The sequence below is a fragment of the Helianthus annuus genome, chromosome 15 (genome assembly GCF_002127325.2).
Source record: "Helianthus annuus cultivar XRQ/B chromosome 15, HanXRQr2.0-SUNRISE, whole genome shotgun sequence".
Taxonomy (NCBI): domain Eukaryota; kingdom Viridiplantae; phylum Streptophyta; class Magnoliopsida; order Asterales; family Asteraceae; genus Helianthus; species Helianthus annuus.
Genome location: NC_035447.2, coordinates 14,606,722 through 14,615,042, shown reverse-complemented (window position 1 = coordinate 14,615,042; position 8,321 = coordinate 14,606,722).

Genomic DNA, 8,321 nt, shown 5'->3' with positions numbered 1-8,321 from the left:
TATCGGGGGGTTAGAACCCGAAATAAAGGCAAGTGTGAAGGCCTCTCGGCCAACGACCTTCAGGTCTGTAACTGACCTCTCTTTGTCCCTCACGATGGACGCGGTCCGACTGAGATCGCTGAGGAACAAAGAAGCCGAGAAGAGGAAGCGTGAGGACGATACCTCACGAAGGTCGGGCAAGAAATTCCGTGGGAACGGTGATGGCAAGAGAGGGACAGAGTCGAGGAAAGATGGGCAGCAATCTGGAGAGAAGCCCAAGTGCAAAAACTGCCAGAAGTTTCACTTTGGGAAATGTAGGCTTGGGTCGAATTCACAGTCTCAGTCGAGGTCGTATACTTGTGGACTGTGCAAGTCCAAGGACCACAAGACTGTGGACTGCAAGAAGATAAAAGATGCGACCTGCTATAACTGCAATGAGAAGGGGCACGTTAAAAGCAACTGCCCCAAATACGCCAAGAAGCCGGAGGAAGCCAAAAAGAATAATGCAAGAGTCTTCAAGATGGATGTGAAGGAAGCTTTGCAAGACGATAACGTAATCACAGGTACTTTTCTCGTAAATAATATCTTTGCAAGAGTACTTTTTGATTCAGGCGCTGATAAGTCCTTCGTAGACCAAAAATTTTGCAATTTGCTGAATATGCCTGTCAAAACCTTAAATGTGAATTACGAGGTAGAGCTAGCAGATGGCACAGTAGAAACCGTCTCCACTATACTAGATGGATGTGTGATATCCATTAAGAACTACTCTTTTCCTCTATCTCTACTTCCCTTTAAACTGGCTGGTTTTGACATAGTTCTGGGTATGCACTGGTTATCCCACAACCAGGCCCAGATCGTCTGCAACAGAAAACAAATAGTGCTAAAGACTCCGACTGGTGAATCGCTCACCATTCGAGGAGATACGCAGTATGGATTGCCCGAGAACGTAACTATGCTCAAGGCTTCAAGATGTTTAAAAAGAGGCTGTGTCATCTACATGGCATAGGTGATTATTGACGAGCCTAAACCGAAGATAGGAGACACTCCCGTCATTTCGGAGTATCCAGAAGTTTTCCCTGAAGATCTACCTGGGTTGCCACCAGATAGACAAGTGGAATTCAGGATTGATATCATTCCTGGCGCGGCTCCTATTGCAAGAGCACCCTACAGGCTAGCACCAACAGAAATGAAGGAGTTGAGGACCCAGCTGGATGAACTGTTAGCGAAAGGTTTCATCAAACCTAGTTCATCTCCCTGGGGAGCACCTGTCCTGTTTGTTAAGAAGAAGGATGGATCGATGCGTCTGTGCATCGACTATCGTGAACTTAATAAGGTCACGATAAAGAATAGATATCCCTTGCCGAGGATCGATGATTTGTTCGATCAGTTGCAAGGGGCTAGTTATTTCTCGAAGATCGACTTGAGGTCGGGCTACCATCAGCTGAAAGTCAGAGATGAAGACGTACATAAAACAGCATTTAGGACTCGTTACGGTCACTACGAGTTCCTAGTGATGCCTTTTGGGCTCACAAATGCACCGGATGCGTTCATGGATCTCATGAATCGCGTCTGCAAGCCGTATTTGGACAAATTTGTCATCGTGTTCATCGACGACATTCTTATCTACTCAAAGAACAAAGCTGACCATGAGAAACACCTTCGCTGTATTCTCAAGCTGCTACATCAGGAGAAACTTTATGCCAAATTCTCTAAATGCGAATTCTGGCTGCGAGAAGTCCAATTCCTTGGACATGTCGTAAGCGAGCGTGGTATCCAGGTGGATCCCGCTAAGGTAGAGGCGGTCATGAATTGGCAAGAGCCAAAGACGCCTACTGAGATTCTTAGTTTCCTGGGGTTAGCAGGATACTACAGGAGATTCATTGAAAATTTCTCAAGGATTGCTGCGCCCTTAACCTCCTTGACCAAGAAGAAGGAAAAGTTTGTTTGGGGCCCTAAGCAGCAAGAGTCCTTTGATACTTTAAAGCAAAAGCTAAGCAACGCTCCTGTGTTGACACTACCGGAAGGTACCGAAGAGTTCGTAGTTTACTGCGACGCGTCACACACTGGCATGGGGTGTGTGCTCATGCAAAAAGGCAAGGTTATTGCCTATGCTTCGAGACAGTTGAAGGTGCACGAAAAGAATTACACCACCCATGACTTGGAGTTGGGTGCCGTTGTGTTCGCACTAAAACTGTGGAGGCATTATCTATACGGAATCAAGTTTGTGATCTATTCAGATCACAAGAGCCTTCAACATCTGTTTAACCAGAAGGAATTAAACATGAGGCAACGCCGTTGGATGGAAACCTTAAATGATTATGATTGTGAAATCAGATATCATCCCGGTAAGGCGAATGTAGTCGCTGATGCCCTGAGTAGGAAGGAAAGGGTGAAACCCATTCGAATCAATGCCAAGAGCATTGAAGTAAGGAATAATTTGATAGAAAGGATATTAGCTGCACAGCGAGAGGCTGTGTTGGAAGCTAATTATCCTAAGGAAAAGTTAGGAGTAACTGAGGAGCAGTTAACTCTTAACAAGGATGGAATTTTACGATTGAATGGGCGAATATGGGTTCCTATATATGGAGGACTACGAGATGTTATCCTCCAAGAAGCCCATAGTTCCAAATATTCTGTCCATCCTGGAGCAGATAAAATGTATCAGGATCTAAAGGCAAATTATTGGTGGATAGGCTTGAAAAAGTCTGTAGCCGCTTATGTAGCCAAATGCTTGACTTGTGCGCAAGTCAAGGCTGAGCATCAAAAGCCGTTTGGCTTGCTACAACAGCCTGAACTTCCTGAATGGAAATGGGAATGTGTAACTATGGATTTTATCACCAAGTTACCCAAAACGAGGAAAGGAAATGACACGATATGGGTTATAGTCGATAGACTGACTAAGTCAGCTCATTTCTTACCCATCAAGGAGACTTATAGCTCCGACACATTAGCCCAGTTATACGTAGATAAAATTGTAGCCCTGCATGGCATACCTGTGTCTATTATCTCTGATCGAGATACTAGATACACGTCTCATTTCTGGAAAAGCTTCCAGCAATCTTTGGGCACACGTTTGAATTTTAGTACGGCTTACCATCCTCAGACAGACGGTCAGAGTGAGCGTACTATTCAAACGTTGGAAGACATGCTGCGGGCATGTGCTATCGATTTGGGTGGTAGTTGGGATAAGAACCTACCACTAATCGAATTCTCCTACAACAATAGCTACCATACCAGCATAAAGGCTGTGCCTTTCGAGGCATTATACGGTAGAAAGTGTAGATCGCCTGTTTGTTGGGCGGAAGTTGGAGAGGTCCAATTATCAGGACCAGAGATAGTCTTCGAAACAACGGACAAGAGCGTCCAGATTCGAGAACGTCTCAAAGCTGCCCGTGATAGGCAGAAAAGTTACGCTGATCCAAAACGTAAGGATTTTCACTTCGAGGTAGGTGAAAAAGTGTTACTAAAAGTATCACCCTGGAAGGGGGTGATGCGCTTCGGTAAGAAGGGCAAACTGAGCCCGAGATACATAGGACCTTTTGAGGTTATCGAACGTGTCGGGTCAGTTGCCTATAAGTTGAACTTACCAGAAGAGCTCAATGGAATTCACAATGTGTTCCACATCTGCAATCTAAAGAAGTGCTTCGCTGATGAATCATTAGTGATCCCACACACAGATGTGCATATAGATGAGAGCTTGAAGTTTGTGGAGAAGCCTTTGTCAATTGAAGACCGACAGGTGAAAAAGCTTCGAAGAAAGCATGTACCTATAGTTAAGGTTAAATGGGATGCCCGGAGAGGTCCCGAATTCACGTGGGAAGTTGAATCCACGATGAAAGAGAAATACCCTTATTTGTTTGAGTAAATCTCGGGTCGAGATTTATTTTAAGGGGGTGAGGATGTAACACCTCGAAATTTTGTGTCCAATAATGTGTTAACACGTGTCATTAGTTTACACGTGGCATTAGATATGAAATAAAGGACTAAAGTTGACAAACCTTGAAAGTATGTAAATTCGAGGGTTATAAATGCCAACAAAGAGTAAATATACTGTATATTAAACCTAAAACGATGCTCGTACCTTCAAACGAATAAATCATGGATCGTACGGAAGCGAAACGCGGAAGAAAGTGAGAGATTACAAGCTGCAGGGGTTAACTGTGTCAACATGTTTAATTATACCTTTGAGTGACCCTTTGACGAACCCGAGGCTTTGTAACAGTAAGATACGCTCACTATAACGTACTATATAAATTTCGCGAAGTTCCGTTTTAAAACGAGAAAGTTATGATCAAATTCGTACGAGAGGGGTTAAAAGCGTCAACAATGAAAGTTAAGGCTTTTCGGATAATAATTAAACTAACCATGGGCTTAATAGTACGGGTAAAAGGCACGAGGCCCTTAATTGTAATTAACCAAGGGCCAAATCGCAAAGTTACCCCTTCAAACCCGAAAGGTCAGGTTATTAATTACCGAAGATTTCGTTAATCATTACAAAAGATTTAAAAAGATTTAAAAACAACCCTTACGGACCGCAAAGGTCCTGCCTTACGGACCGTAAGGAGGTGAATGATTAAGCTTGTCTCCGCCACAGGCTTACGGACCGCAAGGCCCAAGCCATACGGTCCGTAAGCGATGCCCAGCGACAGAAAGTTGGCTGTTGGCTGTTTAAAGCGGTAGAACATTAATGTATGGGTTTCCCAGAGGTATGGGCGACCCCTAATCACTCCCTAGCACTATAGGACACATGTTGATGATCAGGGAGCATGGGTAGACCTTGTTGTGATGATCTTGATGATCTAAAATGCCTATAAAAGGCCACTTTGAGCAACAAGTATTCCTCACACCTTCTCTTGCATCTCTGATCATCTCTGGAGCTCAAAACTTCATTCTAAGCTTCACATTTCGTGCATAGAGCTTCTGTAAGTTTGTTCAACCCTTTGTGGTTTAGTTTTTGCTTAGTTTTAGCTTAAAAGTCAATCCGTCGTAACTAACGGTTGACTTAACGGTTAATCACAAATGGTCCAGTGATTTACCGAATCAAAGCTAGTTATGTGTTGGTATTTATGTGGGTAATAAACCCCTAAAAGGGTTCCCCTGATCACCACTCTAACTAGTTCAAATGTCGAGTCAAACGTGCTTAGAAAAAGTCAACAGAAAGCTATTTTGCGATTTTACATATAATCTGTAATGTAGATGGTATGCAACCTGTTTGAACACTTATAAAACATGATAATAAGTGTATTAACACGTCTAAGCTTGTTTGATCCGGCCATTTGCTATATTGACCCGGTTCGGAACCGAATGTCGCAAAAGTTTGACTTTTGCCTTGACTACAGTTCTGACCCGTTTTAGTGCAATGTAGATATGCCTTAGGACTCTCTTAGGACCAGGTTACATGATGGTATAAACCTCTGTGACCGGTTCGTTGTTTGCCCGAGTCTTTTACGCATTTCCGTTAATTGCTTAAAAGTTGACCGTAACGCCCTTATCAAAATAAAACGAGTATTTCGGATACGTGAAGGGACCATAACCTTGCTTACTAAATTCTAAGCATGTCCCTAAAATTTCATGTCAATCCGAGGTCTAGAATAGGAGTTATGCTAAATAGCGCAATTAAAGGAAAACTTTTGTAATAAACGGCGCAATTAGCATAACGCCTATCTAAACCAAGATTTCGACACCAAACCTTTTACTCACTGTTGTAAAATAATATTTTGGGATTTTTAAAGATTTTTAATTATTTCTAACCTGCTCATAACCTGCGGTTATGGCTACGGTTCGGTAAATACCGAATATACCCTTTTCGGCCAAAACTTGAGTTCTACAAGGTCTTTTGACCCGATTCCAGTTGCTACTGATTTTAAATAATAAATAAAGTATTTTAGACTTTATAAACTGTTCGGGAAACTCAGATTTCCTGTAGAACTCTAAAAACCTTCTTTTAAATCTTTAAAAAGACCGAAATACCCCTACGGGGCATAATATCAACTTAAACTCGTTACGGGCATTATGGAAGGTATCCTACTGATACCACAACCTCTTTAAAGTATATTGACTTAGGAAAACTGTGTAGGACTCTTTCGGTTACCCGTTGCGCCTTTTGCGCGCACGGTTCGGCTTATGTAACTAGTTTACATAAATTAGCCGATACGGGCCAAACCATATTGTTTTGACCCCAAAATCCAGAGTGTGAATCTTAAACCCATATAAAACAAGCCTTCAAACTTGTTGGGTCAGAATCACAGTCCATTCCTGGTTTTCGCCTTTCACGCGATTAAACCGTATCTATCCTTTGAAACTGACCGGTCTAGGCTGCGACTAATATAAAGACCCGTTAGGATTCTAATAGGTTATTTTAAAACCTTCGTTCCAGAATAGGAGCCCAGTAAAAGATATCTGTGATTTAATCAATTAAGGACTATACTTGCAAAGGTAAATACTTTTAACTTATTTTCCGTTATACGGGCTTGGGTTACGGTATCTAAAATACCGCTTGGTCGGGCAATTGACCCCAACTCATTTGTAGTTGGGTATTATCGATGTGACCCGTTTAAAACTTGTTTTGTTGGCTTAACGCCTTTGGGGGCTTAATGACCATGTCCCGGATATCCTTGGCATCATTTTACGAAATGGCCACGACCTTGACATCCGGGTGTAGGCGTACACCCGACATTATGTCCATAATTATAAAGGCATAGCCGTTGGTTACCCGCCACGGTGTTATATGCTATGTGGTGTGTCTATTAAACTTTAACCCGGCACGACCCGGGCGACCGAACGCATAGCAAACATGTAATTCTTTACAAGATTTAATTATAAATTATCCCAAGTTATAAAAGAGTTTGTGCCTTGTGCATTCAAATCAATTTTAATAAACATTTTACAAAAGTGTCGGTTGAATGTATTTACCAGTGTAAACTGACGTATTTTCCCAAAAAGATTAACTGCAGGTACTAAACGTAATCGGCTGGCTATAACTCCTTAGCATCTTAAAGAGTCTCGCAAGCTTTTGATGCCTTGTCTGTTGAACAATACTTTTTATTATTTTGATCCCCCTGTGGATACCATTCGACTATTTGTGATACATTCGATATTATAATCAATGGTTGAATTTTTTTTATCTTTATGCTTCCGCTGTGCATTCATATAATTGTGTGGTTTGACTATATTGTTGCCAACTACGTCACGGTAATCCCCCACCGGGCCCACCGGTGATACACGTGGAAATCGGGGTGTGACAAACACGATAAAAGTTTCCACTGACATTGAAGCGGAACTCAAGATATATTTGCAATGAATGCTTGTATTGCTTTTGAGGAGTGGGGAATCTTGAACAAAAACTCAGTGGGGCTAGTGTAGCACCCCAAAAACAGGTTTGGTAATCAAACCACGTTAATAGTAAAGACGGGTAAAATACCGTTAGTGGTAAAAATTAACCCGGTAAATATTAGGACTCAAATAAATAAACTTAATATTAATTTAAAAGAATGAAAAGAATACTTGAGAAAACAAAAGTATATAAAAAGGGCCCGAGTTAACGGGACTTAAAAGAAAAACGGATTTTTAAACAAGATAAAGTAACTGAGGATAAATGACCTAGTTAGTCATAAGTCTTATAGTGATAAGACAATTTGTTAAAAACACACTACATGTAACTTGTTAAAGTATAGGGACCAAAGGTGACAAACTTGAAGCAAGTTTGTATTAAATAAAACATCTAACACCAAAACACACACTTTAAGTGTGTGTTCTGGTCGTGAATCGCAGGAGAGCCAGGGGGTTCCATGCCCAAACCCTAGCCAGCAAAAATCAAGCAATTGAGAAGCCAAATCGACTCCAAATTGAAATCTAAGCTTGGATTAGTGATCACTTCAGTGAAAGGATCATAAGGTATGTCAAAATTTCCACTTTTGTTCCAACTCAAATCTGGATGAACACATAAGAATCTGAAATTTATGGTTGCATGTTTGTTATATGGATAGAATAGGAACATAGTAGTGTCTAGGAGTAAACCCTAGACAAGTATATGTTGAAATCATGCTTAGCTCAAGTATTAGTTGATACCAAATTCATGTATGAGATGTTTTTAGGGTTTTGATTTCAAAAGAATAGTGTTATGATGTCAAGAACAAGCTTAAACTGAAAGCTGAATTCAAACGATTCTTGATCAGAATTTACAGCCGATTTGTATTGGCTGTAACCTGGACAAAACCTGATAAAATCATGTGTTTCTTGAGTCTAAAATGTAATTCCAGGAAATATCTTTAAAACCCCACTGGAATCGCATTTTTTCGACGAAAATTGAGCGTTTTATGAATTTTTTCGTATCAAAGGTTCAA